The sequence below is a fragment of the Arvicanthis niloticus genome, chromosome 14, assembly GCF_011762505.2.
Source record: "Arvicanthis niloticus isolate mArvNil1 chromosome 14, mArvNil1.pat.X, whole genome shotgun sequence".
Taxonomy (NCBI): domain Eukaryota; kingdom Metazoa; phylum Chordata; class Mammalia; order Rodentia; family Muridae; genus Arvicanthis; species Arvicanthis niloticus.
In genome coordinates, this window is record NC_047671.1 from 34,142,538 (window position 1) to 34,166,066 (window position 23,529).

Below are 23,529 nucleotides of genomic sequence, written 5' to 3' on the forward strand. Positions count from 1 at the left end.
ACTTCCCCAGAGGCTTATTCTATACATAGTAGGTATGCACTGTACACTTGGGTATTTATTGGACACAGATTGCTGCATGATGAAAATTAAATCAACCATTACTACATGGTCTATCTAAATGGGGCTAGATCTATGTACTTAGATAATTTGGGAGAAATTATAAAGCAGACCAAAATAATGGCAGGATTCAATACTGTCCCTGATAGATAGCTAACCAACATCTTAAAATACTGTTTATTTTAAATATTATATATTGAGAGACAGATTTCCAATTATGCATTCCTAGCAGTAAAATGTGCAGACTGATCAACTCTGGAATGAATCTCTATCTTAAATTGGACTTTCCCATCAAAAATATACTAAAATAAAACAAAGTTGAAATCTTCAAAAACTGTGATGGTAGAAAGGTATTGTCTCTGCTCCTTGGAAATGCATAGAAAAATGCCCAGAGCTCTCAGGATAGAGAGGAGGATGGCATTAAAGTTTGCCTTTCTCAGACATTTGAATGTGCCCACACTACTTACTGTACAGTGAGTATCAGCTGGGCTCAGTTTATGCAGAAATTGGGTCACTCTGTTATGTTCTTCTGAGGTTATTTCTAAGATTTAAAAAAAAAACACAGACTAAATACATGTACTTTTATCTGGTTAAATCTATATACTTGGAAAATCTCATGACCAATTTTATGACTCCTTTAAATTTAGTAGACTAAACATTACCAATGCCAGTTCTCTGCAAGTTGCTCTGCTCCATTCTATAAAGACTCAAAGGTGATCGGACATGGATTTTCTGACTTGGGACTTTAACCAGGGAGGCAGACATGTGCTCAATCATGAAACTTGTACATTGTTGAAAAGTCTGTCAACAACAAAGCTCTGACATGGTTGTTCATGCATATGGCTAGAATGTGTCATGTGTCATGTGTCATGTGTCATGTGTCATGTGTCACAACCGGACAGTCTCAATCCTTGGGACTTTAGGTACACATAGTCCAACCTATGAAATCCAGGCTTATTCCCTCAAACTTTCCCACTCTCCTTCCCTGACGGCTCAAAGGGTGATAGTGGTCCAGTAGATGAAGCAACTCTGAAACTGGAAGAAGGGTAAACAATGAATGTAGTCTTCCTTCTCTTTGTGTTAAAGATGGACTCTGTTTCTACTCCAACAGTCTATTTTTTTTAACTCAACAGTATTTTAGGCACAGTTTTTGTCTACCTTTGAATCTAGGCTATTTCTTACTTAAGTAAGTTTGCATTCAATTTAAGATTTTTAATCCATGTCTATTATAAATGCCTATTAAACCATTACAATACTAATTTATTTCTTATAAATTAGATTAAAAATGTAGGTATCACAGAGAAATCTGGGTGGATACCTCTAGGATTGTTGGTTTTCATTACTGCCATTACCTGGCTCTTTTGTCCTCACATTTTTTAAAAAAGATTTGTTTGTTTGTTTGTTTGTTTGTTTGTTTTATGTATTCACCATTGCTCTCTTCAGACACTCCAGAAGAGGGAATCAGACCCCATTGCAAATGTTTGTGAGCCACCTGCGAATTGAACTCAGGACCTCTGGAAGAACAGTCAGTGCTCTTAACCACTGAGCCATCTTTCCAGACCCCTGTCCTCACAATTTTACGTCTCCAAAGATTCAGTGACCTTTGGGAATTTGTCTGTTTATCCTATAGAGTTATGCTTTTCAACTCCTCACATGAAGTTAGATTATTAAAACAACTGCTTTCATTAGTTTTATATATCTTTAGTTACTGTATTTTCCATTGTAAAGCTTTTTAAATAAATTATTGCTTATGTCTGGTGTGGCACCTCACGTCTGTCATCTTAACATCTTCCATTTTATAACTCAGTCAGAGGCAGGAGGACAACTGCAAGTTCAAGGACAGATTGGTCTATATATCAAGTACTCATCCAGGCTAGGCTAAAGGGCCAGACCTTGTCTCACATAAAACACACACATTATTTATTTTATCAATAGAAGTGAATTTTGTTATTGGCACTTAAAAATAATAGTTTAGCTCATTGAAACTTGTGAAAACACATCTGAATGCTTCCGTGCTGATGCTTCTAAGCATGACTCAGCAGTCTCAACTTTCCTGCTTATCTTGGAAGGTAACCTTACAGTTTTGCCCATAGCTTCATTTGCCACAGTAGAAGATACGCCAAAGGTTCCAGAAGCTGCTCTGAGTGGAGGAGTCTACCATCAAACAGGGCAGCAGTGGTATATCTTGCTATACTCTATCTTGCTATATGGGTAAGGCTACATCCAGGTGGAAAAGCTACAGCATTCGAATCTTGATTCTACACAAACATCACAATAGTGTGTCTTTTATAACTTCCGCACATGGTTCAGGAGGACTGATTACCACTTAGTGGGAAAAGTTAAACACTGCCCCTCAGAATTAAGCAGCCCTTTATTTTAAGATATTTTTCAATAAAATTAGTATGATCAGAGAAGAACATGATAGGATTTTTTTTTTGTAATTTTTAATGTAGTCCTAATTATACAGTTGAGAAAAACACTTACATGCCCACAGTTTCCTATGACTTGTCCTTTCTGTGACTCTCTGAACCGACCTTTATAGATTTCCAGCAGACTGTGGACCACACTTTCAAGATTCACATTTCTTAGCTGTCTTTGAATGATGGCAGCGTGCCTAGAAGCTGGTACTTCACAACCACAGAAATATATCTGCTTGCAATCTCACAAGTGAAAATATCTCAGGCAGCCAGTTTCCACTTCACTGCCTGGCACTGGATGAAAGTTTCCCATCCATGCTGGAGACCTGCATTCAAAGACGGGAGCTACTTCAACACTCACATTCATTCCACTTACCTAAAAATAACAGCAGAAGAATGCAGGATGATGTGTGTTCCTGGCGGCATGTCCTTTGTTGACACTTGGTATTGGTTGTGCCCACCAGCCTGTCTGGAGTCCTTGGAGATGTTTTTGAAGAGCCTCTGCAGATTGTAATATAATTAGAGAGAAGTCTAAAAACAAAAAGTGCAAAACAAAAAAACAAAAAAACAAAACAAAAAAAACAAAACAAAAAAAAACAAATACTGAACAAATTGAACCTAACAAAAGCTGAATTTGTTCAACATTAAAATAACTGAGTAAGAGAACAAATGTAAAAAGATGGAAATTTACATTTATTTACTGTTTCATTGTAATGTTCTTCTAAAAAACTTTTCTTTAAAAAAAGGTCATCCTGGAAAGATGAATATAATCAACTTCAGAAATTAATAATTTGATAAACTATAACACAAGTGTACACAATTGTCACAAAGGTGTGTACATACCCACCATCTCCACAAGTCACTTTTTGTGAGGAGTGGAATTCTTGTTGTCTCCCCTCTGCTCTCAGTTCTCCTTTCCTCTGCTTCTCCAGCAACCAGCAACCAGCAAACCTCTTTCTGTCTGAACACGTTAGTCTGTATTTCCCAAAATACTGTATAATAGAACAAAACCCATAGACCTTTTTGAAGACAGGCCTGGCTTCTTTCACTCAGCACAATATGCCACTCTTAGTGTAGATTGTTTACATTGGAATAAGCCACGCATATTAGTCTTATTTAAGCAATAATGAGCTGCAGGATTTTAAGTGGTGTGAAAAAAAACTGTATTTATCCATTTATAGTTTCCTCATTTGTTTAGCTACCCATTTCCATCAGTGCTATTTCTCCTGCGCCTAGCTACAGATATCGCCTTAATGTTTCGATGATTCAGGGCTGCTGGTGTGAAGTCTTCCAACTAAATTTCATTTTAAAACTCTATTTCACCCATATTCTTTCAGTATTTATTCTTGACTACTTATATACTTAGTTATTTGCACATACCAGTCCATTTTAGGCCATGTAGCTTGCAAATATTGTCTCACACTTTTTTTTTTAGCCTTTGTTCCAAAATATCTCTGTGTACTTAGCACTTTTTGTGAACTAGTTCAAATTCTAAAAATGAATTTATCATTTTTTTTTATGAATCATGCTTTTAGTTGTAAGTCTTAAAACGCTTTTCCTAGCTAAAAGTCCAGAGCACTTTTTACAGGTTTTTTTCTAAAAGTTTAACTACTTACCATGTTATATTTTATCTAACTTTTGAATGATCTCTGAGATGTAGGCGTATCACTGCTGGTACTTTGCCTGTAGACACCTTACCACCCAGATACCATGCTGGAAAGTCTATCATCCTGCTGAATTACTTTTGTACTTTTTTTTTTTTAATCAGTTGTATAAATGTATGTGAGATTATTTATGTATTCTTATTATGGATTCTGCTCATTGACCTACTATGACTATCTCTCTCTTGACAAATACCATTTACTTATTGTTGCTATAGTGATACAAGAAATCCTCTGTGCTTTATTCTATTTATTCTATTTTTTCGATGGTTATAGCCATTATAAATAATCTGCGTCTCTCTATGAATCATAATACCTTTTCTGTATCTAAACAAAGTGTTACCTGATTTTTAGAGAAATTTGTGGATCAATTTAAGAAGCATATATCTTGTTCAGTTTACACATAAATGTTCTGCTTGCATGTTTTTTGTGCCTTCATGTTTATTGCTATGTTACAAAAGGATAATTGATTGTTGCATGTTTATCTTGAGGCCTTTTTAGTTCTTGAAGGTTTACTTTGCTTGGATTTTGTAGACTCTTGAACATCTTCTATGTAGGTAATTATAGCATCTATAAACACAGACAGATTTATTTCTTCCATCCTACTTCATACCTTTATTGCTTTTGCTCACCCCCTTACACTGGCTAGTTTTCAACCCCGTGTTAAGACTTATAAAAGAAGACATGCATGTGTGCTTCCATTCCCAAGATCAGGGAGAGCAAACAACATTAACCACTGAGTACAATATTAGCTCTCGATATCTGTAGATGTCCCTAGTCAAGTGAGGAAAATCGCCTCTATGTCCATTTGTTAATAATTGTAAAAATAATAATAATAGGTGCAGAATTTTCTCAGGTGTATTTTCTGCTTTGATTGCATGTGACTTTTTGCCTACTTGATCTGATGGATGACATTGAATGATTGATTTTTGAACATTCGATCAGCCATGTTTGACAGGAATAAACTGCCTAGTCATGGCTTGTGTTTTCTTCTTTGCTTCTGAACTTCACTAGCAAAGAATGTGTTAAGAATTGCTTTCTTGCTTCTTTCTGGCCCCATCCCTACTTACAATCACGGATCAGCATACTGATCTCCATCCCACAGCTCTGCCTATTTCCCAGGGGGACTGCTCTAACCTGGGACACACAGTTCAGACACCCACCACCCAGACCCTGTGACTACAGAGATCCCCAAAAGCCCAGCAGCCTTAAGCTCTGCCATGCCATATCTTCCTTCTAGCCTACACGTCTACCTGCAATCTTGGAGGGGCACACTGATCTCCACCTTACAGCTCTGCCTGCAACCTGGGAGGCTATTTGGGACAATCAGTACCAGAGGCTGATTACTCCCAGCCAGCGACAACCAGGCCAGCCAATACCAGAAACAACCAGATGTCAAAAAGCAAGCACAACGACATAATCAAAAAAAAGCCAGTGCAATATAGAACCATCAGAACCAAGCTCCCCTACTACAGCAATCCTGGATATCTTAACACACTTGAAAAGCAAAACTGTGGCCTTAAATCTCATCTCATGAAGATGATAGAAGTCTTTAAATAGGATATAAATAAATCTCTTTAAGAAACACAGAAAAACTCAAACAGGTAGAGGCCCTTAAAGAGGAAACAAATAAATCTCTTAAAGAAATACAGGAAAATACAACCAAACAGGTGAAGAAAATAAATAAAACATTCCAAAACCTAAAAAAGGAAATAGACACAATAAAGGAAACACAAAATCAAGGCAACCCTGGAGAGGAAAATCTAAGAAAGAGAGCAGGAACTACGATGCAAGCATCACCAACAGAATACAAGCGATGGAAGAGTGAATCTCAAGCATATATGATACCATAGAAGAAATTGATACATCAGTCAAAGAAAATGCCAAGTGTAAAAAGTTTCTGACTCAAGACATCTAGGAAATTTGGGACAGTGTGGGAAAAAAATAGAAATAGAATAGAAAAAACAATAGAAATAGAATAGGGTGAAAATTCCCAGTCCAGAGTACCAGAAAATATTTTCAACAAAAATCATAGAAGAAACATCCCTAACCTAAAGAAAGAAATGGCTATAAATGTACACCAAAAAGATTTAGATTTGACCAGAAAAGGAAATCCATCCACCACATAATTATCAAAACATTAAATGTACAAAACAAAGAAAGTATTAAAAATACTTAAAAGCTGCAACGGGAAAAAAGCCAAGTAACATATTAAGGCAGACCTTTCAGAGTTACACCTGACTTCTCAACATAGACTCTAAAAGCCAGAAGATTCTGGACAGATGTCTTGCAGACCCTAACAAACCACAGATGTTAGCCCAGACTACTATACTCAGTAAAACTCTCACCATAGATGGAGAAACCAAGGTATTCCATGACAAAACCAAATTTAAATGACATCTTTCTACTAATCTAGCCAAAGGATTCTAGAAGGAAAACTCCAACACAAAGATGTTAACTACACCAAGAAAACACAAGAAATTCACCATCTCACAGCAAAGCCAAAAGAAGAAACCCCCTCCCTCTTCTTCTCCCTCCCTCCCTCTGCCTTGCTCTTTCCCTCTGCCTCCCTCCTTCCCCCTTTCTCTTTTCTCTCTCTCTCACACATACACACACACATAGTAACACCTTCAACACCAAAATAACAAGAACTAACAATCATTGGTCATTAATATCTCTTAACATCAATGGGCTCAATTCACCAATAAAAAGGCACAAGCTAATAGACTGGATATGTAAACAAGATCCATCATCATTTTGTTGCATACAAGAAACACACTTCAGCAACAAAGATAGATGCTACCTAAGACACTACCTAAGAGTAAAGGGCTGGTAAATTTTTCAAGTAAACAGACCCAAGAAACCAGCTGGAGTAGTCATTCTAACTACCCAACTACAAAACTTTCGACCCAATATTTGTCCTGTCTAAAAGCAATGCAGGGACAAAGATTGAGTAGAGACTGAAGGAATGGCCAACCAATAACCAGCCCAACTTGAGACCCATCCCATTGGCAAGCACCAATCCCTGACACTATTAGTGATATTCTCTTATACTTGCAAACAGGAGCCTATGATGGCTGTCCTCTAGGAGGTTCTGCCCAGGGGCTGACCAAGACAGATACAGATACTGAAGGCCAAACATTGGATGGAGGTTGGGGACTCTTATGGAGGAGTTAGAGGAAGGAATAAAGGCCCTGAGGCGGATGGAATCTCCACAGGAGGACCAGCAGAGTCAACTAGCCTGGACCCTTGGCAGCTGTCGGAGACTGGGCCACCATCCAAAGAGCATTCATGACCTGGACAGAGGCCCGCAGCACATAAAGCTGCCTTGTCTGGTCACAGTGGGAGAGGATGTGTCTGGCCCCGAAGACTCTTGGTGGGCCAGCATGGGGGGGTGAGGAAAGAGACTCTGTTGGTGGGGGGTGGTGACAGGGATGAGGAACAACATTCGAGATATGAATGAATAAATAAATTAATAAAAATGCTCAAGTCAGAAAAAAATAGTTGTTTTCTCTGAATTATTTCAGACATTGGTCTGTAGTCTTCTTATTGCTCTGTCATTATCTACTTTTGATAATGGGGTTATCACTTGTTTTATAGTTTGAATCACAGGGGAAGCTCTTCTTTCATTTTCTGGGAAAGATTATATAATGACCTTAAACCCTTATTGAATATTTACAACCCTCCAATGAAATTACCTGGGCCTAGAGATTTCTTTCTTTAGGTTTAAGGTTGTATATTTAGGGTCTGGTAGATCATCAGATAAAGGTGCTTGGATGCAGACTGACAGCCTAAGTCTAAACCCATATCAGAAGGCGGAAGAACTCCCAAGATTTGTCCTGACCACTACACAGCTATATATGTGGGATGGCATGTCCTGATATTGATAATAATTTTTTTCTTCTCTTCTTTTCTGTATTTGTCTTGATGGAGATACTGTTTGCTAAGTTTCAGCCATTTTTTTTTTTCCTTGAGCATCAACTGTGACTTTTTCTCCCATTCTTCTGGGACATGAGTGTTAGGTCTTCAGTGGCTAATTTTTAGGCTATTTCCCTTTGTTATTTTGATTATATAATTTCTATCTTCTAGTCTGCTGATTTTTTTTTTAAAAATCAACTATTCTGCTTTTGATCTGATTATTAGATGTATTTCAGTTCTAAAATTTGATCTTTCTTTAAATTTTCTATTTCCTTACTGAAACTTTCTATTTGAAGAGTAATGATCTCTGATTTTCACTGGTATTGTTTTTTTTTTTTTGTTTTGTTTTTTTGTTTTTTTGTTTTTTTTAAACCATCTGGAAAGATGGTTAAAGGATGAAGAGTAAGAGTGTTCATTGCTCTACCTGGAGACCCATGCTTGGTTCCTAGCACCTACACTGTTCATAACAGCCTTCAATGTCAGGGTTTGAAGATCTGATAGCTTCTTCTGGCCTGTGTGGGCATTCACACAAGTGTTCAAACATACATAAACAAACACATACATAAACATAAACACACACACTAAAACTGATTTATGAATCTATTTGTAATTGATACCTAGGGGGTAAAAGAAACTAAGTTTTCTCCAATGAGACATCCATAGGTACATTGCCCATAGTCCAGGGCAGGCCCCATGTCCAGCAGTAGTTGACCAACACAAAACAGACTTTGTGATTTGGCGGATGTGTTTTTGTTTTGTTTATTTTTGTGTTTGTTTGTTTTTTGTTTTTCTTTTTCTTTGATTTTCTTTTCCTTTGTCTACTTTTAGAGGAAGAACAAGATATTGGATGGGTAGAGAGGTTTGAAGGATCTAGGCATAGTTGGGGGAGAAGAAAATGTATGATCAAAATACATTGTCTGAAAAACTTTTAAATAAAACTATTTTCATCTAGAGTTCTTTGTAATCTTACCTAGATAATTGACTCCCATTAGCATGTTACAAGTTTCTTAATTTCATTCAACTGATGATTATTCTTAGTTTGTGATTTTCAGTTGAAATTTGGATTTCTCATGTTATTGTTAGATTTTGGCCATTGTTTAAGGGTCCTGTTTTTGAAGCTTTCTTTGGCCCCAGTCTGGCAGGAAGCATAGTATATCCCAAGCAGGGGAAGTGGGCTGTGCGGCTCTTCACTGTCTCTACTGTTAAGGTGGGAAAATGGAGTTTGCAGTCATAAAGGCCTAGAACCCTTCTTGTCCTTTCCTGACAACAGCACAGAGATCTTGTGCAATAGCAGAGTCTCACAGGGGAAGGAATAAGGCTTCCCAAACGCTCTTTGCTGGAATCAGTAAGGTGAGGCTACAGTTTTATTCTGTGATGTCTGGCTGGAGTGTGATTGGCCTTTGCCAAGCATTTTCTGCCTTGCTTTGCTGCATCTTCCATGGCTCTTTAGACAGAGCAGGCTTTTGTTGCCACCATAGATTGATTTTTTTTTCTTATTGCTTGCTTGTTCAGCTGCAAGTCTGGGATATATCAGACAAAGAAAACCTAGGAAACTCACCAATATATTATTCATTGAGTCCCGAGGTCCTTAAGTGGTCTGCTATCCTCTCTGTCTTTTAGTCCCTTTATGAATGTTCTATATATAAAGCCCAAGGTTTGCAATTGTCCACAGCAGGAGAAATGGGGGAAAGCCTGTGCAAGCTTTCATCTACTGTTTCTTATTATGGGTTATATTTTCCTGCTTCTTGATAATGTCTATTGCTTTATGTGCAGATGCCATAGAAATCATTTGATTTCTAACCTTATGGTTGCCAGATACATTGCATTTTTGTACTTATTCTTAAGCTTTGTCCTGGGGCTTAGTTAAGCTGCTTGGGAAGAGTTTCAGTCTTTTGGGTATTGCTTTCAAAATATTTTGGGCAGGATGAGAGAACTACTTAGTCTAAGCTAATTGTTCTACACTTGTGAGGAAAGCTCTCTCTGTCCACTCTACTCACTGCCCTGTAAATTTTGATAATTTTTTTTTCTGTGCAAGCTCATAAGAACAAGTTCAGTTCTGAGATTCGTCTAACTCTGTGTACTGTTCTCTCTTATTCTTTCAGGTATTCTTTCCCCTAGCGCTAGGTGGTTTCTTAATGCGCATGTGTGTAGATAGTATTCAGTTGGGAATCTTATGCTGATCTCCAAAGTTCTATATCTATGCACATTTTTATCTCATACCCTGGTCATCTTGACCTTGAAGCTTACAGCTCAAGGGTTCTGTGGTTTGACCAGACTTCCCTTCTCTGCCTGGAACTCTTGTGAGTCAGGAGGACCCAGTAAGCACAGGGCTGACTTCACATGGCTGCTCTTTTTTTGTTGACCAATATCCTAGTGAAAATTATTGTTTTGTATATTTTAAAACTATTTTTAGCTGAGAGAGCAAACTGGGTTCCAGTCACTTTTTTATGTCTGGAAATTCATCTTATGTTTTGGATGTCTGCAAAATATATGAGTGGAGTAAACCACCTCTCTACCTTCTACCTCTAAAAGAAAATTATAGAAAAAAAAAAACCCTCTGTAATTTGAAGTTCAAAGCTGTGGAGTGGTCAGGATTTCACCTTCCTATATATGGAACACTTAGTCACAGAGCAGTCTTTTAAAAGCTAATACTTAAAGAGAATTGCTAAGTGCTAGTTAGTGTTCAGAGTCCATAATCCCTTACCTGAAACCCTGGGAGACAATTTTGTGTTTTTCTGCTTTAGAAATGTATATATGACCATTATAACTGTCCATCCCATTATGCCCATTAAACTGGACACATCCCAAGCACAGTCTATGAGAACACTCTACAATCAAATACAGTTTTCTATTTCTGTAGCAAAACTATGAATATTAATACTTAGTAGGTTAAACAAGGATTCTGCACAGCTTTATTTCAGTTTAGCTTTTGCTGCCCAATAGTTTGTCAGTTTGTATCTCCAAAACAGTGCAGAAACCCTTTCTACTTTCAACAGTTTTTGTTGGAGAGTTTTGCACTGGCGATTAAATGAACGTATATTTTTTTCAGGCCTCATAATCAACTTGAAATATGCAAAATAATGAGGACCATTTTTCAAATATGGAAATAAAGCAAGTTAAAGAAGGTTAACTAAGAGGCTCAGTTGTTAAGTATTTGCCTTTCAGGTCTGAGGGACCTGAGTTCAATCACCAGAACCCATGTAAATATCCTGGGTATGACAGCATAGGCTCGTAATCCCGATGCTAGGGAGGTAGAGACAGGAAGACCAATCTAGCCTAATCAAGCTCCGGGCCAATGAGAGGTCCTGTTTAAAAGAAAGTAGGTGGCATTACTGGGGATGTTTCTTGAGGCTGACCTCGGGCCTTTGCCTCACATTTGCCCACACATAGTCCCAAACTCATATGAATACACACATGTGTGCATAACACATGCCTGAACATATCCATGAACAAAGAAGAAAAGAAAGTCAGCTAACTCATGTCAGGTCTTAGAGTTGATAAGGGGTAAGTCCAGTGTTCCATTACCACTCTGGCCTTAGAATCCAGATTCTCATCCTTTGAGGTATTCTGCCTCTGACTGAGGCACCTCCAGACAAGACAATCAAGGAAATCTAACTTGACCTGTGTTTTTCATGTCAAATGGCTTCTTTAAGATTAATCTAGCTTTCTTCTTTGTCTCTATGCTCTCATCATTTGGATGTGTATATGTATCTGGCTTGGTTCCTTGGTAAATTCTTGCCTTCAGGGTGAAAAGTCCTCTATGACCTTCAGTTAAAAAGCAGGGTGCTGAAGGTCTTTGTGGTGATTTGAATATGCTTGGCCCATAGGAAGTGCTACTATTAGGAGGTGTGTCCTTGTTGAAGGAAGTTCATCACTTTAGGGGTGGGTTTTGAGATCCTATGCTCAAGCTCCACCTAGGGAAAAAGACGCCCTCCTCCTGTAGACGAAGTCTTCTCTTGGCTGCCTTCAGGTCAAGATGTAGAACTTTCAGCTCCTTCAACACCAGTCTGTCTGCATGCTGCCATGCTTCCCTACACGATGATAATGGACTAAACCTTTGAAACTGTAAGCCAACCCACATTAAATGTCTGCTTTATAAGAGTTACCTTAGTCATGGTGTCTCTTCACAGTGATAAAACCCTAACTAAAATAGTAGTCTAACATCATTTGAACCCAAGTCTGACAGAATCTGAGTTCTGTGTCTAATGTGCCAGATTACCTACTTGCTGTCTAACATGGAAGTTAGATACTTTAAATGGGTTTTCAGTATATTGTATTTGGAATCTGGATCCTGATTATATTAAAGGTCCTGTTTGTTGTCAATGGATTCTCCTTTGAAATATACGTTTTTTTCTCAAATATACTCTTGGTTGAACAAATTATATCCTAGGGAGATTCTATGACTGACTGATGACTAATTATGGACCAGAATTCTTTCACCCCAGAAATTGCTTGCAACTAACTTCTAATGTATAAAACACTCACTGTTGTGGAAAAGAAGGGGAACTTTACTGTAATACCAGTACAGAAAGCTGATGAGTGATATGTGGTTGATCCTATATTCTTATCTGTTCTACACCTACATTTTGGATGAAATTGTATGTGCCTAAACAAAACTCATAAAGAAAGCCCATACCCAAGGTGATTATTTTTAGAGAGTCTAAGGATGTAATGAGAGCTACATAAGATAATGAGGATGGAATTCTAATCTGATAGAACTGGTGCCCTTAAAAGTAGGGGGATAAGATATTAAGTTTGTTCTCTTTTTGAGGAATCAGAGAAGATAGAGTAAAAGAGCAGTCCTCAGTGACTGGAGCCCTCACCAAAATCAACTTTGTCAACACCTTAGCCATCAGCTCTAACCTTCAGAACTATAAATCTCTTTCATAAATGCCCAGTTGGTGGTTTTATGTTAGAGCCATCTGAGAATGCTGTTGTACACAACTACCATAGAGGCAACGTAGAAGTACCCTGGCAGCGATTCCCCAAATACCTGCTGTCTGAGCACAATAAGTGTGACAAAATGAGAAAGCTGTTCAAATTGTCCTGTTTCCTTTTTAAAATAGTCCGAATTAAGCTTAGTTTGTGTCTTCTTTTATGTTTGCTTTTAAAAAAACAATCAAAGTAAACATCAAGAAGATTCTCACATGCCTTATTTCCAAAGGCCTGATGCATTAATTACATTTTGTTGCTGCAATAAATTACCATGAGTGGAAGTGACTTCCAGAAGACATAGTTTATTGTGCCTTATGGTGAGTCCATAGTGGGAGAAGCACAACAGCAAGTATCCGGAACAGGAAGCTGATAGAACACATCTTCAGCAACAACCTCAGAGTAGAAAGAGTTAACTGAAAATGGATCAAGTCTATAAACCCCCAGAAAAATACTTCCTGCAGTAAAACCTCATTTCCTGCTGACCAAGTGTTTAAATACGTGAGCTTATGGGGGACATTTTACATTCAAACCACCACACCTATCCTCTCCACAAGGTTCTGGAACCTATTAATTACACATATTAGTTGCTAAAGAAAAGAGCACAGAAAATGTGGAAAGAGCTACAACTTGTTTTTCTTTAGGGAGCTATTTTTGCAAGTAACATGTTTGGAGGAGAGATACTTCCATACTCATCTTTCAACATTTTGAGTCATATTTCAGGGCCTGTTGACCTTTCTCCTTCCTCTACTGCTCAGAAATCTCAATTAGGCATCGGGTTTTTACATCAACCATTTTTACCACAGTTTTATGTTTATAGCTCACTTTCTTTCATCTAATCCCAACTTTTGATGTTTATTGAGCAAATACTTATTTCCTATAGTAGTCTGTTTCAGTATTGCCTTTAAGTCCCATCCCCTCTATCTTTTCTTTCATTGTGTCTCTATGGTTGTGCTGGTGGTTGAACCTAAAACCATGCATGTGCTAGGTCAGTGTTCCATATAGAACTCTACTTGCATCTTGTTTTCTGCAGGCTTCTCTCCTTCTCAAGGTAGGGGTGGATCACCATTTAAAATTTGTCTTATTGGGGAAAGTTAAAAATCCCATATGCTGTCCCCAAAGACCACATCATGTTCTTATTAGAATTCTAGGGTTCTCCTCCCAGTTTGGACTTGTACCCTAAAGTTAGACCTGTCAGAACATTCAGAGAATAAAGAAATATGGTATGTGTTACACCGGTGCCCGGGTTAGCCATCATTTTCCGGTAGAATAATCAGTTCTCACTGTCTTTACTTTTACAACTTATTTGGGAAGGGTTTGTGGTGTTTGAAGAAGAAATGTCTTCTACAGTCTCAGGCATATGAACACTTGGTCCCCAGTTGGTAGCATCTCTTGGGGAGGTTTAGGAGGTATGGCCTTCCTGGAGAAAGTATATCGTTGGGGGTGGACTTTGAGAGGTAACTCCTTGAATCACATCCAGTGTGCGCTGACTCACATTTATGGATCAAGAAGTAAGATCTCAGCTTGCTTTTGTAACTCATATTATTGGTGTCTGCTGCCATAATTCCTCCACCATGGACTCTAACTGTCTGAAACCCAAAGGCCCAAATAAACTCTGTCTTTCATAAGTTGCCTTGGTCGTGGTGCTTTATCACAGCAATAAAAAAGTAATTAATTCAGTGATATACAATTCTTGATAAAAAGACTGATACGATGGCACCTTATTCGGCTATCATCGGAGATGCTTTCTCCTGTAGCATATGGCAACAATTACCAAGATCCACAGCCAGACATTAAGCAAAGAGAGAGAGCTTGTAACAGACAGCTCTAAATGAGATGTCTCCACCAAATCCCTCCCCTCATAGTTCCAAGAACCCTGCAGAAGAGGAGGCAGAAGGATTGGGAAGACCAGAGACAAAAGGCACAAGGAGAATGAGACCCTTTAAAACAACTGGACAAAGCTCATATGAACTCAAGAGACTGAACCAGCAACCATGGAGCCTACAAGGGCCTGCACCTGGTTTTTTGCATATCTACTACAGCTTCTAGTTTAATACCGTTATAAGACTCCTGAGTGTGTGAACTAGTGGGTCTCTGATTTTTGTGCCTTCTGGGGATTTTTTAGTTTCATGCTGGTTTAGCTTGTCCAACTTCAATATGACATTTTTGTTTTATCTTATTATATTTTATATTATACTTTGTTGTTATCTATTAAAAACTTGTTCTTTTCTAATGAGAGCTAGAAAGGGAATAGATTCCAGTGGGAGAGGAATGGGGGGGGTGAACTGGGAAGTAGTAGAGGGAGGGGAAACTATATTCAGATTATATTGTATGGGAAAAGAATCCATGTTTAATAAAAAGGGAAAACATACTGATTTGAGAGGTTGGGGACTTAGCTCACCACAAGAGTCCTTGTAGATCAAATCCCTAAGTTTAGTTCCCAGCCCAAAGACTTACAAAAACAACCAAGTAAAAAAGCAACAGATAGTTTAGCTGATCTGTCAAAGTGCTTCAAGTTAACCTAGCTTTCTAGGGTAACTGTCTTCCACCTCAAGAGTATGGTGTCTTTGTGTTCCTTATATCTGTTAGGAAACAAGGCTTATAAATGTTTGAATTCCCTCTTGATGCACTAATGTTAGATAACTAGATAACGTGTAACTATTTTTGGTTTCTAAATTAACATACTTTTCTTTTTGTTTTGTTGTTGTTGTTGTCTTCGGGCTAAGCAGAGGTCTCTGAACTGCCGTCCTGTGTAATTCGAGCTGGAAAGCATCCTTTATACCTAGCCACTATTGACAATGACAAAGAAATTTGCTTCTCTGTAATGTGTTAGCATGGTAAGTGCAAATGTTTGGGGGCGGGAACCAACAGTTCTCTCTTCTAGACAACAATGTCTTGCCATAACCTTGACATGATGCACATTAATTTTACATTATGCCCTGTAGTCACAGAGAAAATTAAAGCTCCTGCTATTATCTCCCCAAAAGGGCTGATAACCTTCTGGCACAGTCTCAGGCATGCCAAGCCTGTGCCTCTATCATCCGTCTCCTATTGATCTATGAACCATAGGGCCAGCACTTGAATTACAAACCCCTAGCATATTTATCTCCATTTTAATGCCTTCCATTTAATGAGCGTTCCTTTAGTTTTTGGTGATGGAATATTTCAGTAAAATCAGGGCTAAGAGACCCAGTTCTGGCTTAAACTTTATAACTCCTTAAATACAGCCTTACATATGTCTAGATTTAATTATAACTTAAGAAGCACACTGTAGGAAAAACCTGAAAAACCACAATGACCAGATTTCTAAGGTTCAGACTAAATTAATCAACTTCAAGAAAAAGAAAAGTTGATTAAGCTCTGTTTAATTCACCAGAAACCAAAACATTAAAAAAATGAAGGTAATCAGTATTTTTTAATCACACAAATCTAAGTCCAGGTGTGTATTGGAAAATAGCAACAGATACTTACAAAGAGAAACAGTTGATATTTTACAAAATCCCAAAATAATCAGTAGTTAAAAACATTTTGTGTGATGTAGTTTCCTCCACCCTGTTATTCAAATTAGGCTTTCCTTGAGTGCTTGTTAGAATTCAAGTATTTCTGAATGGAACATGACATTTTACATTAACAACCTAGTAATTTCTCTCAATGGAAGAGAAGTTTAAAAATACAGGCATCATGAAAACCATGTTCATCTGACTGATTCTAGTTTCAGGTTATGTTGCAACCACATTCCTTTTGGGGTGTGTGTGTGTGTGTGTGTGTGTGTGTGTGTGCGGGTGGGTGTCTGTCTGTGTGTCTCTCTGTGTGTATTTGTATATGTGTATTTGTGTGTATGCATGTGTCTGTCTGTGTGTCTGTGTGTGACTGTGTCTCTGTGTGTGGGTATGTATATGGGTGTGTGGGTGTGTCTCTCTGTGTGTATGTATGTATGTGTGTGTCTGTGTGTTGGATGTTTGAATTCTAAATATGTACAGAAGTGTTGTATAATCTACCCAGAGGCATTGAGTTATGAGGATGACCAAAAGTATGGGTCAAGGTTTTTTGTTGTTGTTGTTCTTTTTAGCTTTAAAACAAGCCCATTGAGTACACCAAAAGAAACAAAAGCAGTCTCTGCCGCAGAATGTAGTTCAGCCCTGATGAGGTTCATGGAGACGCTTTATAAAGCAGAATTCTTTTTCCCGTGGAAAGGCGTTCTTCCTCCCCTTTTCTCAGTCTGAGGAGGTTGTTTGTGTCTGCACTGGATGTGCCAGATGGAAAGGTTTACTCATTAGAGGCAGCTGTTTTAGCAAATTACCTCACTGCAGCATAATGACAGAGCTCCAGAAGACCATTGAAGAAAAGCCTTTCTCTTCCCAGTGAGATCATGAAAACAAGAAACAATTTCAGTGAGAATTTTTTATTTACTTTGGAAAAGGTTCAGTTGGACACATGGGTGATAAGGCAAGGTATTTTCCATATAGGTTTCATTCAATATTTATATGGAACAGCAAAAAAAATATAAGCTATAGATTGACAATTTGATTTCTCTTACAACTAATGGATTCATTATCTTTGGCGGATGATCTCATTAGTTTCTTAACTATGAACGATTCTGCTGGGGAAGGTTTTCCCCTGTATAACATTTCATTTCAAATATCTGTATGGCTCATACTTGATCATGGAGGCACTGTTCGTCTTGAAGCCCCAGAGCTACAGCACACCTCCTAAGATGCCAAGGGGAACTCCCCCACTCCATTTGCTCTCTTTAGAGAAAATTTCCTCAGCACGATGCAATCAATACCCACTTTCTAAACTCCCTCTGCTACATGTGCAGAATTTCAGGAGTATATATGCCTGTATGCATGTATAAGATACAATTTATAAAGTTATATATATGTATATATGTATATATACATATATATGTGTATATATGTGTGTGTATATATATGTATATATGTGTGTGTATTCTCACCTTATGCATGTGGAATAATTATTCCAGTTTAATAAGCAAAATTTAAAGTTCGTAAGTGTTTGACAATTCTGTAAATTAGGAAGTTATAGCTAGTAATCCTGGGGTGTCTTTAACAATTAACAATGCCTAGAGGTTTCTGATCTGATCATAATACTTGGAAACATTCACCAGAAGTATGACACCCTATAGCAAGACCAGATACATACATTGCTGCTGTGAGTATCAGGAAGGGGGGCACTTGTAAATATTCATGATTATGGTTCCTTTTGTTTTTCTACAATTTCTTTTGGATGTCTGTGTGTAATAGTAACAAAGTTTAGGGGAAGACCTAACTCTCTTAGGCCTTCACTGAACTACTATTATTCCCTTTATCATGTGTAACACAGATTATATTCAAGTCTTTGTGGCTAAAATATGAACGTGAGGTCATTATTCCTCCCCTAGTTTAATTATTATTGTAACGATTTAGACTCTAACTTTAGTTACTATCTATGCTGGTATCTGGACAATGATAAATTTATAGATCATGTTTTATGAAAAAATACAGTTTGTCTGATTGTCTTAGTGAGGGTTTCTATTGCTACAATGAAACACCATAACCAAAAAGCAAGTTGGGGAGGAAAGGGTTTATTCAGTTGCATCTATGTCATAGTTCATTATCAAAAGTACCAGGAAGGAACTCAAACATGGCAGGAACCTGAAGGCAGGAGCTGATGCAGAAGCCACGGAGGGGTGCTGCTCTCTTGCTTGCTCCACATATCTTGCTCAGCCTGCTTTGTTATAGAACCCAAGGTCAATAGCCCAGGAATGGCTTCACCCACAATAGTCTCGGCTCTTCCCCATGAATCACTAGTTAAGAACATGACCTACAGCCCAACCTTAGACAGTCATCTTCTTAGCTTAGGTTTCTTCCTCTCAGATGCTTTTAGTTTTCATTGAGTTGACATAAAACTATGTAGCACTGTTACCTCTATATAGAAATAACCCAGCTAACAAGTTCTCATCTTTGTGGTCTCATCTCCTTTAAGACTGTATATACATATAAAATGCTGTGTGGAACATTTCTGCCTCTTTGCTACTCACAAGGTGGGAACTCTAATCTCTACTGATATTTGGTGAAGGGGTCTTTGTAGGTTATAAGGTAAGAAGACTGAAGACTCCCTGTTGGAATTAGTGCCTCTGTGAGAATCTCTCTCTCTCTCTCTCTCTCTCTCTCTCTCTCTCTCTCTCTCTCTCTTTCTTCCTCCCCCTCTCCTTTTTACCATAGGTGGACACCAGTGCAGACTATTATCAGAGCCCAGTCATACTTTCAGTTTCACATTCCTGGCTTTTAGGACCATAAGAAACTAATAACTATTGTTTCGGTTAAACAGTCTTAGTGTAGAAGCTTGACCTGACTAAAACTACATGTGACATGCAATGCAGTGTGTGTGTTTATGCATGTGTGTGTGTATTAATACACACATGTACAAATACAAAATCTAAAAGAACAGAAAGCTGGGGGTGTTAAAATTCTGTTATTTTCTATACTCTGTAATGGATCTTAATCTTTTGAACTCTTTGTAAAGGAATAATGGTTGTTGTCCAGCAAATACAGATCACTTGCCATATAACACACTATGGCACACTGTCCAGGCTGTCAGCAAGACTGGCTCACTCTACCTAGAGAAGTATAGGAGATCATCGGATCAGAGGTGCTCTGAAAGGCAGATATTGCACATGCTCTCCCTACTCACTTCTGAATGCTGTGTATCCTGTATCATCCTCTCTTTCTGGACTTTCAAATTTTCTTTAAAAATCCCAAATGTCTCCTTTACAGACAGTGTCAAGAGCCCACAGTGCTATGGTAAGGCCATTGCTGTGCTTTATCTGCAACTGAGTGAAACAAAGAAAGAAAAGTGGCTTGTAGACCGGATGATACCAGGGTTAATAAAGGACAGCGGCACTCCTGCCCCTATTGGCAAATGTTGCAGCTTAGGCCATGTTATGGTTTAGGAATGAAGAGCCCTCAAAGGCTCTGGTTTTAAAGAGGCACTATTGAGACGTGAGTGGATCATGACTGTGTTAACTTCAGAGTGGGATAGGCTATCAAGTGTCAGGCCTAGGTGGAGCTAGCAGGTCACTGGGGTTTGCCTTTGAAGAGTATATCTTGTCCTTGCACCACCCTGGCTCCTGTCAGCCATTGGTGAGCATCCATGCGCCACTGTTTGCTCCAGCCTTGATGTTCTATCTCACCTTCCCTCCCTCAGAAGTGACAAAGCCATAGCCGGAAACCTCTGAAATCTTGAAATAAATCGTCCCTTGCTTTGAGTGGATTTCTCACATGTTTAGCCACAGCAGCAGAATAAGTGATTTATGTTTCGAATGTGGTTACCCATTTGGTATTTTTTTTTTTTAAAGGAAAACTTCAAATGAAAAGCAACAAAGTGGGCAATCCAATCCCTTGGTTCTAAGTAGCTTACACATCTTATTTGAATGGGAACACACCTCTGGAGGCTTTTAGTCACATCTGGTTCTAGACCCTGCATACCTAGGCACAAATTAGGGAAGCTAGAGGGATAAATTATGAGTTTGAGAGAGTACCATGTGGTGGGATTAAAACTACAAGAAAATTGTCACAGAGTAGAAGCAATAGACACTGAGTCTTAGAATAGTGAATAGTTTGGTCACAGCACCACTGAAACTGGCTTACGTGGTTTTTTTTTTTTTTTTTTCCCTAGTCCAGATTGAGTACGTATTAATTTAGTACTGGCTGATTAAAAAAATTATTCACAGCAATACTCAAAGTTCTTAATCAAATTTAGTCTGCTCCTGAATATTCATAAAAGATTCTTCCTGAATTAATGCGCTAGTTCTCATTCTTTTCTTTCTGTTCTTTCTTCCTTTAAGAACACGAGACGCTTCGGTATATCTAAGTTGTTTTTCTTCTTCATTTTGACGTCTTTTTTTTTTTTTTTTAAATCTTCGTTTGAGACATGGTTTTCTTAGGTTATTTTTCTACGGTAATACACTATCTTCCTTAATCTTTCAATTTTGTCATCGACAAATTCAACTACTTGTCACCCTATCCATCTTCCAGGTTGTTAATAAATACACCAGACAATAGGAGTAGCAATATTGATTGATCCCAAGAGTACCCTCCCATTAATCACTTCAATCTGAAAGTTGACCATTTATTCCCTTTTCTTGTGTTCTCCTGACTAACTCTTCTTATGTATGGATTTTAAATACCCATGTCACAGTAGTTTATTAAACAACAACAACAAACTAGTTAAACACTTCTTCTGACCTAGGGCATCTACAGTTGATTCTCATCTTGGTGTCTGAAGTTATGCCTGTGTAGAATGGTTGACTTCCATGACTTTATTCTAACATTTTAGGATCTACTTTTATCTCATTGCATTATCAAACAGGTGCCTGGTCCCATCACAGGGAAAACTAATTAGCGTCTCCATTAACTTAGGCGCCACTAGCACATTTAGCGTTCCCTCTCACCACAGGTAACAGAGCTCTACTCTCTGAAGTGACTGGTAGTAAGTGGTAGCATACTTGACTTGATATCCATCACACATGCTAGGGAATAAGGCTCAGTCCACTTTCACAGACCACTCAGAAAAAAAGTTAAAGGTTCTAAGCTGGCTGGTCAAAAATATGTACAAACAATAGAGTCACAAAGCATGGAATTAAGGCATTTGGTGGTACTGGTTTTGATAAGTTTGATAAGTTTTGATAAGACACGTGTGGACTGTCTATTCAGTGCTTTGCTCATTTGTTTTTTTTTTAATCTCACTTTTAATTAATTATTTAATTAATTTATAAGTACTTATTAAAGTACTTCATTAGTCCCCTAGTAGAAGGCCAAGCTTCTTTGTAATAGTAACATAGATTTTTCAGAGTGACCAAATGCACATGTTAGTAGAAGGTCAAGCCAGCTTTCCTATGCTATGTCCGGAGGCTCCTACATAAAAGTCACATTGTTGCCAAGATGCACAAGAACTTTGTGCTATGGTGATGCTATGACTTCCATCTGCAGAGATTCCCTGCTCCTGAGCCCTGGTACCATAAGAAGCACACACTGGAATTTCTGTTACTCTGGCCAAGGAACAAGGGACCCCTTAGATCCCTTAGATGTCATAGAGATTGCAAGATTCAAAATATTGAAGAGTGACTGGGCCATGTGTGTTTACAGTTCTGACCTGTTTATAATCTGAATATTATTCTATCCACTAACAGTAGCCTTTTTATTTTTTGGTACTTTCAATAAGTATGATACATGCACCTTCCTATCCTGATCTGTTCTAGTTTGTAGGGCACTGCCTGGCAAATTCCCCATAATTACCTTGCTACAAAATCAAGAGTGGGTTTTATTATCTTGATATGAATAATCATAAAGTATTGAGGTTTATGGGTCAGGCTTCTGGATATGACTTAATATTGCTAATAACTTTACAAGCAAAGTTTGGATATTCTCTTTATTTGCACTTGAGTCTAAGAAGGAATGGGAAGATTTATTAATGCATGCAAAAGCTAAATGATAGTCTTTGGTGGGGTGGGGGACCTGAAAACACTGGTTACTCTGTTCTTTAGTCATTCAAGGTAGAAAAGCCACTGACTTCCTGTGAACTTTTAGAAAAATAATAATTGATGAGATAGTGAAGAAATGTTTATCTTTTCTTTCTGAACATATGATTAGAAAAGATTGGTGGCTGGAATTTTCTAAAATATAGGACATACTATATTGTATCAGGGAGCCAACACTACTCAGGACTTCCTCACAAACAGCATCAGGTCTGCTAGAGAAATGAGGCTTTGAGTCTAGCAAAATCTGGGCTTTGAAGCTAGGCTTACTGACTTACCCATTGTGTGACCCAGGCCAAGGATTTAACCTCCTGGAATCTCAATTCACTTATCCGTGGAAACTGGAAACAATGCCAGCAACTCTGTGATGCAGTTCTGACAAAGAAAGGAGATGATGTATGTCAAGCCCCAAGATGAAAATAACAATTACTCTCCATTATTGTCACTCTGAGCTACAGTGATTATTTCCATTTGCCTTATGGATTCTTTTGTTCTAAGACAGCAATACAAAGAATGTGCTTAAGTGTCTTGTGGCAGAACTGGTCATGCTGAAATAGACAGTTGCTGATTGTTGTGCTGTCTGCTGAGTAGGAACATCACCCAGCAGAAAACAGACGGAGATTGTCCCTGGCTTCACCTACCCTTCAACCTCATGTAGACTGCTTTGCCTAAGGGCAGCTGAAGAATTTCATCCCAGACACTCAGGGACTTGGCCTCCCCAATACACAGGTCATTTATTGAAAACCTGCAGGACCTACAATCCTTTAGGGATGAGAGAGAGAGAGAGAGAGAGAGAGAGAGAGAGAGAGAGAGAGAGAGAGAGAGAGAGAGAGAGAGAGAGAGAGAGAGAGGAAATTGGGGACCTGAGCAGAGTGTTCAGGTTTATGGCTTCTGAATCCGTTAGGTCACTAATTACTCCTGCTACCCGAAGAGAGGATAGTGATCATTGTTCAAGTTGTATAGCTGCAAAGAGGTACTTGGGAGTGGCAGGACGATCACTCTAAGCATT